This window comes from Phalacrocorax carbo, unplaced genomic scaffold (assembly GCF_963921805.1).
Source record: "Phalacrocorax carbo unplaced genomic scaffold, bPhaCar2.1 SCAFFOLD_60, whole genome shotgun sequence".
NCBI classification, from domain to species: Eukaryota; Metazoa; Chordata; class Aves; order Suliformes; family Phalacrocoracidae; genus Phalacrocorax; species Phalacrocorax carbo.
Genome location: NW_026990329.1, coordinates 530,657 through 547,241, shown reverse-complemented (window position 1 = coordinate 547,241; position 16,585 = coordinate 530,657). Strand labels below are relative to the sequence as shown.

Genomic DNA, 16,585 nt, shown 5'->3' with positions numbered 1-16,585 from the left:
GGGGTGGGGGGGGCTCCGTGTGGGCCGGGGGTGGGGGGGGCTCCGTGCGGGCCCGACCCTGGGGGGGGCTCCGTCGCCGGCCCGGGCCGGGCTCGGTGCCGGGCGGGGGGAGCTCCGTCGCGCCGGCCCCGGGGCCGGGCTCGTGCCGGGGGGGTGCTGGCTCCTCCGTGCCGGGCCCGGCCCGGGGGAGGGGAGGGGGGAGCTGGCTCCTCCGTGCCGGCCCCGGGGCCGGGCGGGGGAGGGGGGTGCTGGCTCCTCCGTGCCGGGCCCGGCCCGGGGGAGGGGAGGGGGGAGCTGGCTCCTCCGTGCCGGCCCCGGGGCCGGGCGGGGGAGGGGGGGGCTGGCTCCTCCGTGCCGGCCCCGGGGCCGGGCGGGGGAGGGGGGGGCTGGCTCCTCCGTGCCGGGCCCGGGGCCGGGCGGGGGAGGGGGGGGCTGGCTCCTCCGTGCCGGGCCCGGGGCCGGGCGGGGGAGGGGGGGGCTGGCTCCTCCGTGCCGGGCCCGGGGCCGGGCGGGGGGGGGGGGGGGCTGGGTCGGCTCCGTGCCGGGCCCGGGGCCGGGCGGGGGGGGGCTCCGTGACCGGCCCGGGCCCGTGCTCGTGCCGGGGGGGGGCTCCGTGCCGAGCTCGGGCCCCGCAGAGAAGCCCTGGTCGGGCATCGTTCTCTTTTGCACAATGTAGGGCTTTCCCCGTTTATTTTCTGTGTACTGTGTTTTGGGCCACCTGAAACCCTTTGGCCGGGGAGGTTTGGTGCGGGGAGATGGCAGGTCTGGAGCCTGAAAGATCTCGGGTGGGGGGCGGGGGAGGTATTTTTGCCTTAAAACTCTGGGCCCACCTCGTGTGTCATGTCGTGAGTCTCGTGACTGTGGCAAATGGCTCAGTCAGGCGTTTTCTGATAAAAAACTTCTGAACGTGTGCGTGTGTAGGCACGGGGAGATTTGTGCAGGGTGACGGAGCCCCTTGCGCTTCTGTGCTAATGTCTACCTGTTCTAGATCTCCAATGTTGGAAAGCCTTTGTTTAGTGCCTGGTTGTGCCTGCGTAACAAATGTTTTAGCTGCTGATGTGTTATACCTCTGCTGTGAACTTTTTCCTGGGTGGCTTGATTGTTTCTGGTTGTCCGTGTAAATCTAGGCAGCTATTTTCTGCCCGGTGGTGATGCCTATCGCTTTGGATAACAAAGGGCAGGAGAGCAATAAAGAAAAAGGTGACCTGTCTGCTGCAGCTCCTTGCAAACGATTCGTTCCTTATTTTCTGCCCTTGGGTAGGTGTTGTGCTTTCCAGATAACGCAGCCTCTCCTGTGCCTGTCCACGCCGTGCATTTTTGTCCTGCCCTTGCTTGAAAAGGCTCTCCTTGCCTTCCTCCTCTCTGCTGCAGTTGGCTTAATCTCTCGCTGCTGCTGCTGCTGGAAGAGGGATAAAGGGAGTGTTGTCGATGGGGTTGTTAAAAGCTTTTTCGCGGGCTGTAACGCGCGGGAAGGGGTGGGCGGGGGGGGCAACTCAGTACGGGGGATGGGGGGAGGATCAGGCTGCGGGGAAAATGGGAAACCAACATCACCTTCCCCTCCTACGGCGCAGCCCGGCCGCACGGCTCCCCGGGGATGCCCCTGCCCGCGGGTGTACCGTGTGTGCGCCCCCCGCGTGGGGCGGGGGACGACGACACACACCCCCACACCGTCGGCGGCACTGGGGCAACCCCTGCCCCAGGGCTCCGCGCTCGTACCCGGCTCTCCCCGCTCCGGCACGGCACGGGGCTGGACGCACCGAGGAGACCCCGGGGCGGCTTCTCGCGGCTGGGTGAGAACAGGGCCCGGCCCCGAGCAGCAGAGCGGGCACCGCCGGTAGCTCGGAGGAGCGGGGCCGGCTCGGCTCGAGGCGTCGGAGCGAAAAGGGACGAGAACCGGCCCGGAGCGTCCGGGGGTTGCGGGGGGGCGGCGGATGGTCCGGTGGCCGGGGTCGGCTCCGTGCCGGGCCGTGGGGCAGCCGGAGCCGCGCCGGGGGGCAGGTGAGGAGCCGCGTGCGTGGCTGGGCGCGCTGTGGGTCGGCGGGTTTCGGCTGTGGGGTCTCCCGGTCCGCGGAGTCCCCGGGGGGGGGGGGGGGTTGCGGGCAGCAGCGGCCCCGGGCCGAGCGCTGTCGTGGGTCGGTGGTTGGGTTTTGGGGCCGAGCCCGTGCCCGGCCGTGGGGAAGTAGGGGCAGCCCCACCCGGCTCTCGGCTGCTCCTCGTCGGGGTCGGGCGGCGGCGGCGACCCCGGCGGGGGCCCCTGCGGTGCCGGGCGGGTCCCCCCCTTGCCCGCGAGGCAGGCAGGGACCCCGGCTGCTGCCGCCGCGGTTTGCTGGAGGCGGGCTGGGCCCGGCCCCCTGTGGGGTTGGGGTGCGGGCCCGGCGGTGCCGGGGAAACGAGGCCTGCGAGAGCAGGAGGAAAGCGCTGCCGGGCCGGCGCTGGGCTGCCCCGCCGGGGTGCGGGGCCGGGCCCGCGCAGTTCAGTTCCCGAGGCCTCCCCGACAGTGCCCGCGTGGGCCGTGGGGGTGCGGGGCTGCGGGGTGGCTGCGCTCTCCGCGGCCCTGAGCGTTGCCCGTGGGGACTGCGGAGGGGGCCGGGACGCAGCCAGGCTCAGCTGGTTTGGTCCCTGAGCGGGGAGAGCGCAGCTCTTCTGTTCCTGGGCCGTGAGAGCAGGCTCCTGTGGCTGACGCCGGGGCCCTGAAACAGATCGAGTCGTGCGTTTTGAGGGCCTGACCGAGGGGACTAAGTCGTGTGGTTTGGGGCTGAGGAGCAGAGGTCGAGTGCTGCATTTTTGGGACTTGAGAACAGGCTCAGCAGCTGGGCTTTTTCGCTCAGAAACGGTCCCAAAGTGAGCTGGTTTGGGGGCCAAAAGCAGAAGCCGGTTTGGCTGCTTGTGCAGGCTGGGGGGTTGGGGTGGGGTGGGGGCATTGGGGGCTGCAGGGGAAAGCAGGGGTTGGGCAGGGTACGCGGACCCTCCCCGGAGGTGGGGGTCCGGTCACATCGGACCCCGAAGTTCGGGAGGCCGGCATGCACCAGAGCGAACTCGCCACCTGAGGCGGGTCTCTGGAGGAAGGGTGCTTTTTGGATCCAGCACAGCACACCCTCTTTGGGTCCAGCTCTTCTTTCTGTGCTGCTTAGGATAGTTATTAACCAATTAATTAATCATACAAACTAAGTCACAGCAGCTCTATCGGCTCCATCGTGGTTCGGAGCTCTGAATCAGTTTCATTTGGTGTCTAACACGTTTTTTTCCCCAAGGAGAGGCTAAGTTTCAAAGTTAGTTCTCACAAGTGTGTCAGTCGACAAAATTGAGTTATGATTATTAAAACCACAAAGGTGACAGGAGTCTCACAGATCTGGTCTATTTCTGAAAATGTATTCATCCCATGCAGATGTCGTCGGGATACAGATCATCTGCATCTTCATGCTCTGACAAGACAAGATGCTGAGACAGGGATGAGCTCCAGAAGGACTGCGGAAAAGAAAAAAAAACCGCACTCCACAAAGTCATGGGGCTTTTTTTTTGCGTTTGGGGGGGTGGGGTGGCTTTAACAAAAGAGTGCAGTGTTGGCTGGCAGCAGCCTGCAGGGCATCTTTGCTGCCTGATCTCTCCTTTTCTTCTCTTCCACTCCTCTTTCAGGGCTGTGATTGTCATTTGGATAGTTTTAGAAGAGCAGTTAAGTTCCTCGCCTGTGTCAATGTGCTGATAATACCAGGAAGGTGAACACTTGAACCGGTCGGGCGGGTGGGAATAACTTGGCTGCAGGTAGAACTTCTGAGGGAAGACCAGCAAAACCAGGAAGCAAATAGCAAGTTCCCCAAAAATGTGCGGGTGTCAAGCACGTAAGCGTTTCATTGCCGAATGTTTTTGGGAATATGTTCCAAATGGCTATTTTTGGTAAACATAAATTTTCAGGAGATTCAGGGTTGTGTGTGGCAAAACATGTCCCTCTGTTTTTGTGTCCTGCCGCACAAACGGCGGGCGGCAGGGCTCTTGTTCCCCGCTCTCGATATTGCCCCAGCAGGGCTGTGATACTTAGACCTAAGTGGGGATGGGTTTAGGAGTGGAAGGAGAGAGAACGCCTGTGTTCTGTAAGGGCTGTGAATGCTGACCCTTTGTCTCCGTCTGCTGCTTTTCCTGTGCGGGTGATGAAGCTGTTTTACTTTTCTCTGTTGTTCCTGGTCTAAATAGTTGCAAGGCTGTCGCCGCTGTGGGTGTGCAATTTGTGTTGCTGTGTTTCTGTGGAGTCCTAGCCACGGCTCGCTTCTAGTGTGGCCAAGGGTCAAGGTAGGGCTTTCAGCTTAAAGCTTCAGAAGCGCTGCGCGCTGAGATGGGTGTAGGTGAAACTGCTGTTGCGCCTGCAGCTGTGCTCGCAGGGATGCTGGGCGGCTCCGCATCAGACCGGCGAGGTGCCCGTGGACCTCCGTCGGGCTGCGCCCTGGGTGCGCGAGCGTGCCGTGTGTTTGCTGTTCCGGCTTGTACGTGCGAGGGCTTAACGTTTGATTTAACGCATTTCCTTTAACGGCAGGCTGTAGTTGGGCTCTAGATGGTATTCCTACGGGGGCGCAAGAGCTGTGGAATGGTTAAGCTGTTGCTGTGCCTCCAGGTGACTTGTTCAGTAACACTGTTTTTCCAGGTGCAGGTGGATGAGTCGTGCAGGGCAACGGAGGAGAGCCCAGGGGAGCGCTGGAAGAAGGTGAGTCTGTGTAGTACTGGAGGGAAGATGTGACTGGTGGCTATAGGGCTCCATTATGGGTTTTACTCTTTTTTTTTGTGATCCGAGGGCGCTAAGCGATGAGCCGAGCGTGATCTGGGCCCTGGAGGTGAGTCAGGCAAGGTGACCGGTGCTTGGTGGGCTGGAGTAGGTGTTCTTTTTCAGGTTATTCAGGTTTTTTTTTCCCTTGTCTTCACTTTCCCATCCCAATTTGGGGCCGATTCCCTCAAACGGGGACTTCCCCCTGTGGGGCTGCTTATGCAGCCTGGGAGCTGCTGCCTGGGCACAAAAATACCTCAAACCCCCTGACTCTGGGTCTGCAATGGGGGGTGAAAAAAACAGAAAGAATTCTGGTGGAAAGAAAACAACTTGGGGCTTCTGGGAAAGCCAACTCCAGCTGGATTTGTGCAGCTGGAAAGGGAAAAAAAGGGTGGTGGTGGGGAAGGAACAACCACCTAAAAGCACCCACCAACCATTCTCATGCACAAAACCGAAAGTGAAAATGACCATTTTTTGTAGGGTAAAAGCACAAAAAGTCCCCACAGAACTCAGTAGTTTGGAAAAGCAACCCCAATTAATACATTATGTAAAGAAGGCAGGGGAAAAAAAAGAAAACCAAAACAAAACCCTATCACAACCCTGATGCCACATGCCTACAAGCAGTTCCTGGGGCTTATTCTGCGGGGGTGGGGGACCCAACCTTGTTCCCCAGGTTTGCTGTGCTGCTTCTCCTCCCTCAGGCATGGGCGGGGGGGGCAGTGGCATGGACAGTAGCAAGCACCAGATTTTTTTAAGCAGTCGAGAGGAAAGGACTGAAATGCTCGAGACGCTTTGCTGTTTGGTGCAGAGGCAATGAACGGTGCTGCCGGGGCTGCGAGGGGGAAAGGTGCAGAGGAATAGAAGCTCTGTGGATGCAGCCAAGTTACGGTTTCTGGATGGTATTAATCGAGAAGAGTAATTCAGATAATGCTGCTGCCCAGCGACCAGAGTTGGGTACTGAGCCCGGGAGCCGCGCACGCGCGGTGGCGTCCCTGTGATCCCCATTGCTCTCTCCGCAGGTGACAGCCCTGCGATGCTGCGGTGCCTGCGAGGTGATGCCGCCGTGCTCGTTGCTGCTTCCTGGTAAGGAAAGGCCTCCTCCGCTCCTGCTGCAGCGTGGTGGTGTGTCGGACACGATTCCCTGTGTCGGGTGAGGCCTAGGGCTGCCGGCGAGGTGAGCGAGCCCCTTTGGTGGGTGCAGGGGTGTCTCCTTGTGTGCCTGCACTACTGGGGCTGGTGGGATGGGAAGCTTCAAACGACCTGCCGAGGCAGGCTTCTGGTATGCTAAAGGCGAGCGGGTGAGGGCAGCCCCAGGAGTTACCCAGGAGCTGATAGAAGGGAAGAGGGAAAGGAGGAGGAGGAGGATGACCTTTTCCCCCTGCCCAGGGTGCAGAAGATAGCCGACTCCCCAGCTCACCAGAGCTCCCGCTCAGCCTCCCCTGGCCCCCCTTGCCCCGTGCTCCTGCCCCCAGCTCCGGCACGAGCGAGCTAGGCTACGTGCCTAGGAAGCCTCATCTCGTAAGAGCTGTGAGACACCCTTGTATTCTCTTTAGGTGGAGGACGGCCTAGAGTCTGGAGCTGCAGAAGAGGCAGGGCGGAGAGGAGGGGAAAGAAGCATCTGAACGGCTAAATTGTGCCAGCAGCGCTGAGAGCGAGAGTCGCGGTGAGTCCTGGGCCACTGGGGCCCCGTTGCCTCTCTTGTGCGTCCTGGGCCCTCCCTGTCTCTCCCCCCTGGCCCCCTCTCTTTCCTTACCTGCTGCAAAATTTTTTTTTTTTTTTTTTTTGCACCCCCCCCCGCCCCTTCTTTCTCCATCTCGCTCTGAGTGGCTCCCTGCCTCCCCGTCTTTTTGGTCCTCCCTCTCTCTGTCCTGTAGCCTGTGGCTACTTGTTCTTTCTCCGCCTCTCTCTGCCTGGCTCTGGCTCCGTTTTTATTTTTTTATTCCTCCTGCTCTGTCCTGTAGCCTGTCGGTATTTTGTCTTTCTCTGGCCCTCTTGGTCTGACTCCGTGTGTTACCGAAAAACGCGGTAAAATCGGAAACAACTCCTCAACGCCGATTTAGTATTAAAGAGCAGGCGTTCTTTGTTCACGGCGCCAGATGCACGGGGGATCGCTTCTCCTGGCGTGCGTACCTCACACACCTTTCCCGTAGAATTTGTAGATCAAAATTTTACGTATTCATACATATTCATTATCGTCCTGTCTACTGATCGGTACAAACTGGCTCGTTCCGTATGTAAATCACTGCGCAGGCTCGGTGGTGGTCCGTGAGTCGGTGGTCGCGATCTCCCCCTGCCAGAATTGCCTTTTACCTTCTTGGCTCTTAATCTTGGCAGTCTTGGCTAGTTTTCTCAGTGCGCTACACGAAACCGCGTTTTGTCATCCTTTTCTGACAGAAGCACGTTGTCTGTTGTTCTGCTGACATTAACGATCGCCTAGGGACTAAAATGCAGATCGACAGATGCGCTGATTCGTACGCTCCGTGTTCCCGTAATGGAACACCGTCTCTGGTTGGTTGATTTCATCGCTTTGGTTACATTTCCCCCCTTTGGAAGTTTTGAAATAATCATTTTCTCAATACTTCCATCCTAGATCAATAATATTCCACTATGTCAGTTCAGTGTTTGGTTCATCTTCTCAAAGTTTTCACTTGATTGTGGTCTCTAGGGCATATGCAGGTTCCATTTTATACCGAAAATTTTATTAATTTGTTGAACTACCTCTGCAAAAAAATGTGGTCCTCTCCCAGAGGACATTCCTGTTGGCACTCTAAATCTTGGTATTATTTCTTTCAGCAACATTTTAACTACTACTCTAGCTTTGTTGGTGCAGCACGAGAAAGCTTCTGGCCAACTAGAAAATTTGTCCATCATCACTAACAAATACTGCTATATCTATTTTGTCTGGGTAACTCCGAGAACTTAATTTGCTAATAATTTCCGGGAGAATTTTTTGTTTTGTTACTCCTAAAGGTGGTTTCCTTTGGTTCAGGGGATTATTTCTAGGACAGATTGGACACTTAGCTACCATGGGTTTAATTATTCTTGTCATGCCTACACACGCTACAGATGCTTTTAAACTCCAAACCGTAGCATCTACGCCCTAATGTGTTTGCTCATGCTTTTCTTTTGCAAGTTCTGTCATAACTTGTGGGGTTGTTATTATTATTACTTGTTTTTCTGGTGTTACCTACCATCTCTCTGTGTTTTGTGATGCTTCCAATTGTTCTGCTAATTGCTCATCCAATTTATTATAATAATCTCGGTTTCAACTTTGGAATTCCGATCTGTTTTACTGGTACTAGTGCAAGGATACCTTGCTCTGCAGTCCTCTTTGCAGCTTTATCTGTCAATCGTTTGCTTATGTTTACAGCCGTCTGGCCGAATCGATGAGCTTTGCAACGCTTTACCGCCACTTCTTTTGGTTTCTGCACGTCTTCCGGAAGTTGGAGAATGTCTTCTTTATGCTGTATCAATGATTCTTGGGCTGATGGCAGTCCTTTTTCCTTCCCAGTAGCTCCATGATCGTGGATCACACCAAATGCATGTTTGGAATCAGTCTAGATATTTATCCTTCGTCCTTCTGCCATTCGCAGAGCTCGCTTCAACGCTACCAATACTGCTTTCTGTGCTGAGGTGTTCGCAGGCAGCGCCCCTGACTCCATTCCCTCGGCGGTGATAACGACAGCATATCCGGCCATTCTCTTCTCGCCCAGAGCTGCTTCCATCTGTAAACAACTCCAGATCAGGATTTTCCCAGAGGTTTGTGTCTCAGGCCTGGTCTGCTGGAATAGACTTGTTCAATAGTTAGCAAGCGATCGTGTTCGAAATTGTCCGTAAGGTTTTCTGTTGTTAAAAACATAGCAGGATTCAGTATAGCAGTAGTCTTCGATTCCACATGGTCTTGTTCTAACAGAACAACTTGATATTTCAACATTCTGCTAAGGGATAGCCAACGACCCCCCTTTTGTTCTAAAACAGTCACCGCTATGTGCGGGACACATACTGTCATCTTTTGTCCCATTGTTAACTTTGGGGCTTCCTGGATCGGCAGCGCTGCTGTTGCCACTGCCCGTAAACATCCAGGCCATCTTTTACTCACGTGGTCGAGTTGTTTGGAGACGTAGCCCACGGGTCTCTTCCAGGTTCCCAGTCGCTGTGTCAGCACTCCAAGGGCTAAATGTTGTCTTTCGTGGACAAACAGCTCAAAAGGTTTAGCGAAATCGGGTAGGCCTAATGCAGGGGCCATCACTGAGGCTCTTTTCAGTTCTTTGAATGCCGTTTGGCATCCGGGCGTCCAGGTTAAATATTTATCCTTTGATTCTTTCAGTGCCTCGTATAATGGTTTTACATACAGTCTGTAGTTCAGAATCCAGAGCTGACGCTATTTCACTATTTTCAGAAAAGCTCTCAGTTCCTTCGGGCCGCAAGGTTCGGGAATTTGACAAATAGTTTCTTTCTTTTCACTTTCTAATTGTCTTTGTCTCTGAGATATTTCAAATCCTAAATAAATGGCTGCTTCTTCTCCTATTTGGGTTTTGTTTCTGGAAACTCCGCATCTTCCTTGGCCCAGAAAATTTAAAAATTTCAAAACATTATTCTTTACTTTCTGCCACTATCAGAATGTCGTCTGCATTCTGTAACAGTATGCCTCTCCCTGGGTTCTGTTTTTTCTAGACATTTCTATATTTCTAATTTTTTTTCTTGCCAGCTGAGTCCCAAATATCGTAGGACTAATTTTAAATCCTTGTGGAAGTACGGTCCATGTTAGCTGTGTCTTTCATTCTGTGGTGGGGCTTTCCCATTCCAAAGCAAATAGGCTTTGACTTTTTATGCCTGGAGGTATGCAAAAGAAGGCATCCTTCAAATCTAGTACAGTAAACCATTTATGCTCCTCCTTTAAAAGAGGTCAGTAAAGTGTATGGATTAGCTACTACCGGATGTAGATCTTGGACCACCTGAGATATAGCCCTTAAATCGTGAACCAGCTAATACTCTTTGCCTCTAGATTTCTTTACTGGCGGCACAGGAGTACTATATTCTGATTCACATTCTATTAAGAGCTCATATTCTGAAAAAAATTTATAATTAACTTCTCTAATCCTTTTCGAGCCTCTCGCTTAATACGGTATTGTTTTTGTCTTACCGGCTTGGCTCCAGGCTTTAAGGTTACTTTTACCGGCTCTGCCCGCTTAGGTCGCTCCGGAGCTCCGCTCGCTCAAACCAAAGGAATTACTACGTTTTCCACTTCTTCGGGAACCTGTTCCTCCCTGGAGGAATCCTGTAACATAAACGCTCTCGCCTCTGTGGCTTTTGATTCTGTTCTGGTATTAGTAATTTAATCTCTCCATCTTTAAAAGTTACTTGAGCATCTAATTTACTTAATAGATCTCATCATAACAGAGGCAGTGGACATTCAGGCATGTACAGAAACTGGTGAGTTGCCCATTGCTTCTCCAATTTAAACTTTAATGGCTCTAAGAAAGGCTAATTTTTCTTTGCCCTGTCGCACTAACAACACCTACTGGTTTATGATCAACTTTCTCTTTACGTGTATTCAATACCAAAGAAGTGGCTCCCGTATCTACCAAAAATTCTATTTCTTCATTCCCTAGCTTCAGTGTAACCAGGTGTTCAGCTAGGGTTGATTCCTCTGGTCTCCTTCATGCCAAGCTACTTCAAGCATTTTACCCAGATCTCTGGATTCAGGTTCTTCTAGTTTCTGAAGGTTTTTTTACTCCCACCCACCACCCCCACCCCCCCCCCCATCTGGGGCTGATTGTCTTATGAATATAGAGACCAACTGAATTGCTTTTTCTGTTTTTTTCTGGGTTCAAATGAGTATATTTTCTGGTGGTCACCTTCAGTCTTTCCATAAAGGCTGAAGGGGGGGGACTCCTTTAATTCTTGTCTCACTTAATAAATGGGTCAAAATTTATGGCTTTTGGCATTGCATGTCTTACTCCAAATAAAATCTGTCTCTGACATCTAGTCAACATTCCCCTGGGTCCTGGCTGATTAGGGTCCCACTCGGGATTTGTAGATGGAAAATTCTTATTCGTTGTTCTCTGTAAATTCCTGTTAGCATGTGCTCCCTGCACCTGCCTTCTGGCTGTATTCAATACTATTTTCTTGTCAGTTCCATCAAGTGAAGTGTCCAGTATCACAAGTAGAGCAACACTTCAAGTTCTCACCACATTTTCCTCTTTTCAGAAACATTGCTGTAGAATCCTGTGGACATATCTCACGCTGTTTCTGCCACTCTGGATGATTCCACAGTGTAAAGAACAAATCAACATATGCCACTTCTTCCCATTTGCCTTCCCTTTTTACAAAACAACATTAATTGCAAGATGGTATGATATTGCAATGTCTCCTGTTCTGGCCATTCGTGCCCACCTTCCAATTGATACGTTGGGCACCAATGATTGCAATATTCAATTAATGGTTTCCGAGTTAGTGGGTCATCACCCCCGATGTCTTTCCAGTGCTTCAAAGTACATCCCAAAGGTGTTCTCTGTGGGATAGGTTTCTTACTCAGAAATGCTCCCATCTCCCAGTCGACTAGCAGTTGTGATAGTGCACTATCACAAATAGTAGTCAGAGGGACTCCAACCCCCGTTAGAGGTCTCACTGGGATCTGTAGCCCCCTGCTAGATATCCCTGGAGACTTCAACCCCCTGTTGAAGACCCCCCTACCCTCGGGTCCCGCTCCACAGGCTTTCGCCTAGCAGAGACTTACCAACCGAGGTACCTCTTGGCCCCAACCCTGCGTGGCTTTCGCCGCGCCTTACGGGCAGGCCTGTGGGACTCAAACCCACTATCCTATCCTATGTGGGAAGCTAACGCCACATATTATTCTACCTAAGTTTCTTCGTAAACGAATGCCTTGTTTACTTCAGTCCAGGGGATCTTTCTCAGAATTCTCTGGCCTGGGGATCGGAAGCTCTCCCCAGGAATTCCTTGGGGCTGGCTGCAGGTCCCACGGTCCTGCGGATCCGTCGAGATTCAAAAGCAGGTTCCCATCTGGGGTGCCAAAACTGTTACCGAAAAACGCGGTAAAATCGGAAATATCTATTCAACACCAATCTAGTATTAAAGAGCAGGCGTTCTTTATTCACGGCGCCAGATGCACGGGGGATCGCTCCTCCTGGCGTGCGTACCTCACACACCTTTCCCGTAGAATTTGTAGATCAAAATTTTACGTATTCATACATATTCATTATCGTCCTGTCTACTGATCGGTACAAACTTGCTCGTTCCGTATGTAAATCGCTGCGCAGGCTCGGTGGTGGTCCGTGAGTCGGTGGTCGCGATCTCCCCCTGCCAGAATTGCCTTTTACCTTCTTGGCTCTTAATCTTGGCAGTCTTGGCTAGTTTTCTCAGTGCGCTACACGAAACCGCGTTTTGTCATCCGTTTCTGACAGAAGCACGTTGTCTGTTGTTCTGCTGACATTAACGATCGCCTAGGGACTAAAATGCAGATCGACAGATGCGCTGATTCGTACGCTCCGTGTTCCCGTAATGGAACACCGTCTCTGGTTGGTTGATTTCATCGCTTTGGTTACATTTCCCCCCTTTGGAAGTTTTGAAATAATCATTTTCTCAATACTTCCATCCTAGATCAATAATATTCCACTATGTCAGTTCAGTGTTTGGTTCATCTTCTCAAAATTTTCACTTGATTGTGGTCTCTAGGGCATATGCAGGTTCCATTTTATACCCAAAATTTTATTAATTTGTTGAACTACCTCTGCAAAAAAATGTGGTCCTCTCTCAGAGGACATTCCTGTTGGCACTCTAAATCTTGGTATTATTTCTTTCAGCAACATCTTAACTACTACTCTAGCTTTGTTGGTGCAGCACGAGAAAGCTTCTGGCCAACTAGAAAATTTGTCCATCAGCACTAACAAATACTGCTATATCTATTTTGTCTGGGTAACTCAGAGAACTTAATTTGCTAATAATTTCCGGGAGAATTTTTTGTTTTGTTACTCCTAAAGGTGGTTTCCTTTGGTTCAGGGGATTATTTCTAGGACAGATTGGACACTTAGCTACCATGGGTTTAACTGTTCTTGTCATGCCTACACACGCTACAGATGCTTTTAAACTCAAAACCGTAGCATCTACACCCTAATGTGTTTGCTCATGCTTTTCTTTTGCAAGTTCTGTCATAACTTGTGGGGTTGTTATTATTATTACTTGTTTTTCTGGTGTTACCTACCATCTCTCTGTGTTTTGTGATGCTTCCAATTGTTCTGCTAATTGCTCATCCAATTTATTATAATAATCTCGGTTTCAACTTTGGAATTCCGATCTGTTTTACTGGTACTAGTGCAAGGATACCTTGCTCTGCAGTCCTCTTTGCAGCTTTATCTGTCAATCGTTTGCTTATGTTTACAGCCGTCTGGCCGAATTGATGAGCTTTGCAACGCTTTACCGCCACTTCTTTTGGTTTCTGCACGTCTTCCGGAAGTTGGAGAATGTCTTCTTTATGCTGTATCAATGATTCTTGGGCTGATGGCAGTCCTTTTTCCTTCCCAGTAGCTCCATGATCGTGGATCACACCAAATGCATGTTTGGAATCAGTCTAGATATTTATCCTTCGTCCTTCTGCCATTCGCAGAGCTCGCTTCAACGCTACCAATACTGCTTTCTGTGCTGAGGTGTTCGCAGGCAGCGCCCCTGACTCCATTCCCTCGGCGGTGATAACGACAGCATATCCGGCCATTCTCTTCTCGCCCAGAGCTGCTTCCATCTGTAAACAACTCCAGATCAGGATTTTCCCAGAGGTTTGTGTCTCAGGCCTGGTCTGCTGGAATAGACTTGTTCAATAGTTAGCAAGCGATCGTGTTCGAAATTGTCCGTAAGGTTTTCTGTTGTTAAAAACATAGCAGGATTCAGTATAGCAGTAGTCTTCGATTCCACATGGTCTTGTTCTAACAGAACAACTTGATATTTCAACATTCTGCTAAGGGATAGCCAACGACCCCCCTTTTGTTCTAAAACAGTCACCGCTATGTGCGGGACACATACTGTCATCTTTTGTCCCATTGTTAACTTTGGGGCTTCCTGGATCGGCAGCGCTGCTGTTGCCACTGCCCGTAAACATCCAGGCCATCTTTTACTCACGTGGTCGAGTTGTTTGGAGAAGTAGCCCACGGGTCTCTTCCAGGTTCCCAGTCGCTGTGTCAGCACTCCAAGGGCTAAATGTTGTCTTTCGTGGACAAACAGCTCAAAAGGTTTAGCGAAATCGGGTAGGCCTAATGCAGGGGCCATCACTGAGGCTCTTTTCAGTTCTTTGAATGCCGTTTGGCATCCGGGCGTCCAGGTTAAATATTTATCCTTTGATTCTTTCAGTGCCTCGTATAATGGTTTTACATACAGTCTGTAGTTCAGAATCCAGAGCTGACGCTATTTCACTATTTTCAGAAAAGCTCTCAGTTCCTTCGGGCCGCAAGGTTCGGGAATTTGACAAATAGTTTCTTTCTTTTCACTTTCTAATTGTCTTTGTCTTTGAGATATTTCGAATCCTAAATAAATGGCTGTTGCTTCTCCTATTTGGGTTTTGTTTCTGGAAACTCCGCATCTTCCTTGGCCCAGAAAATTTAAAAATTTCAAAACATTATTCTTTACTTTCTGCCACTATCAGAATGTCGTCTGCATTCTGTAACAGTATGCCTCTCCCTGGGTTCTGTTTTTTCTAGACATTTCTATATTTCTAATTTTTTTTCTTGCCAGCTGAGTCCCAAATATCGTAGGACTAATTTTAAATCCTTGTGGAAGTACGGTCCATGTTAGCTGTGTCTTTCATTCTGTGGTGGGGCTTTCCCATTCCAAAGCAAATAGGCTTTGACTTTTTATGCCTGGAGGTATGCAAAAGAAGGCATCCTTCAAATCTAGTACAGTAAACCATTTATGCTCCTCCTTTAAAAGAGGTCAGTAAAGTGTATGGATTAGCTACTACCGGATGTAGATCTTGGACCACCTGAGATATAGCCCTTAAATCGTGAACCAGCTAATACTCTTTGCCTCTAGATTTCTTTACTGGCGGCACAGGAGTACTATATTCTGATTCACATTCTATTAAGAGCTCATATTCTGAAAAAAATTTATAATTAACTTCTCTAATCCTTTTCGAGCCTCTCGCTTAATACGGTATTGTTTTTGTCTTACCGGCTTGGCTCCAGGCTTTAAGGTTACTTTTACCGGCTCTGCCCGCTTAGGTCGCTCCGGAGCTCCGCTCGCTCAAACCAAAGGAATTACTACGTTTTCCACTTCTTCGGGAACCTGTTCCTCCCTGGAGGAATCCTGTAACATAAACGCTCTCGCCTCTGTGGCTTTTGATTCTGTTCTGGTATTAGTAATTTAATCTCTCCATCTTTAAAAGTTACTTGAGCATCTAATTTACTTAATAGATCTCATCATAACAGAGGCAGTGGACATTCAGGCATATACAGAAACTGGTGAGTTGCCCATTGCTTCTCCAATTTAAACTTTAATGGCTCTAAGAAAGGCTAATTTTTCTTTGCCCTGTCGCACTAACAACACCTACTGGTTTATGATCAACTTTCTCTTTACGTGTATTCAATACCAAAGAAGTGGCTCCCGTATCTACCAAAAATTCTATTTCTTCATTCCCTAGCTTCAGTGTAACCAGGTGTTCAGCTAGGGTTGATTCCTCTGGTCTCCTTCATGCCAAGCTACTTCAAGCATTTTACCCAGATCTCTGGATTCAGGTTCTTCTAGTTTCTGAAGGTTTTTTTACTCCCCCCCCCCCCCCGCCCCCCCCAATCTGGGGCTGATTGTCTTATGAATATAGAGACCAACTGAATTGCTTTTTCTGTTTTTTTCTGGGTTCAAATGAGTATATTTTCTGGTGGTCACCTTCAGTCTTTCCATAAAGGCTGAAGGGGACTCCTTTAATTCTTGTCTCACTTAATAAATGGGTCAGAATTTATGGCTTTTGGCATTGCATGTCTTACTCCAAATAACATCTGTCTCTGACATCTAGTCAACATTCCCCTGGGTCCTGGCTGATTAGGGTCCCACTCGGGATTTGTAGATGGAAAATTCTTATTCGTTGTTCTCTGTAAATTCCTGTTAGCATGTGCTCCCTGCACCTGCCTTCTGGCTGTATTCAATACTATTTTCTTGTCAGTTCCATCAAGTGAAGTATCCAGTATCACAAGTAGAGCAACACTTCAAGTTCTCACCACATTTTCCTCTTTTCAGAAACATTGCCGTAGAATCCTGTGGACATATCTCACGCTGTTTCTGCCACGCTGGATGATTCCACAGTGTAAAGAACAAATCAACATATGCCACTTCTTCCCATTTGCCTTCCCTTTTTACAAAACAACATTAATTGCAAGATGGTATGATATTGCAATGTCTCCTGTTCTGGCCATTCGTGCCCACCTTCCAATTGATACGTTGGGCACCAATGATTGCAATATTCAATTAATGGTTTCCGAGTTAGTGGGTCATCACCCCCGATGTCTTCCCAGTGCTTCAAAGTACATCCCAAAGGTGTTCTCTGTGGGATAGGTTTCTTACTCAGAAATGCTCCCATCTCCCAGTCGACTAGCAGTTGTGATAGTGCACTATCACAAATAGTAGTCAGAGGGACTCCAACCCCCGTTAGAGGTCTCACTGGGATCTGTAGCCCCCTGCTAGATATCCCTGGAGACTTCAACCCCCTGTTGAAGACCCCCCTACCCTCGGGTCCCGCTCCACAGGCTTTCGCCTAGCAGAGACTTACCAACCGAGGTACCTCTTGGCCCCAACCCTGCGTGGCTTTCGCCGCGCCTTACGGGCAGGCCTGTGGGACTCAAACCC

At 50.8% G+C, this 16,585-nt stretch overlaps 1 long non-coding RNA gene across 2 annotated transcripts in view; it reads left to right on the top strand.

Moving 5' to 3' along the window:
- The window catches only part of LOC135311013 (uncharacterized), a 116,246-nt gene that overhangs the window by 57,459 nt on the left and 42,202 nt on the right, over positions 1-16,585 (top strand). For both annotated transcript variants that reach the window (XR_010370915.1, XR_010370916.1), the window contains one exon: positions 6,301-6,410. This is a non-coding gene — a long non-coding RNA (uncharacterized LOC135311013). The remainder of the gene's footprint in view (positions 1-6,300; positions 6,411-16,585) is intronic.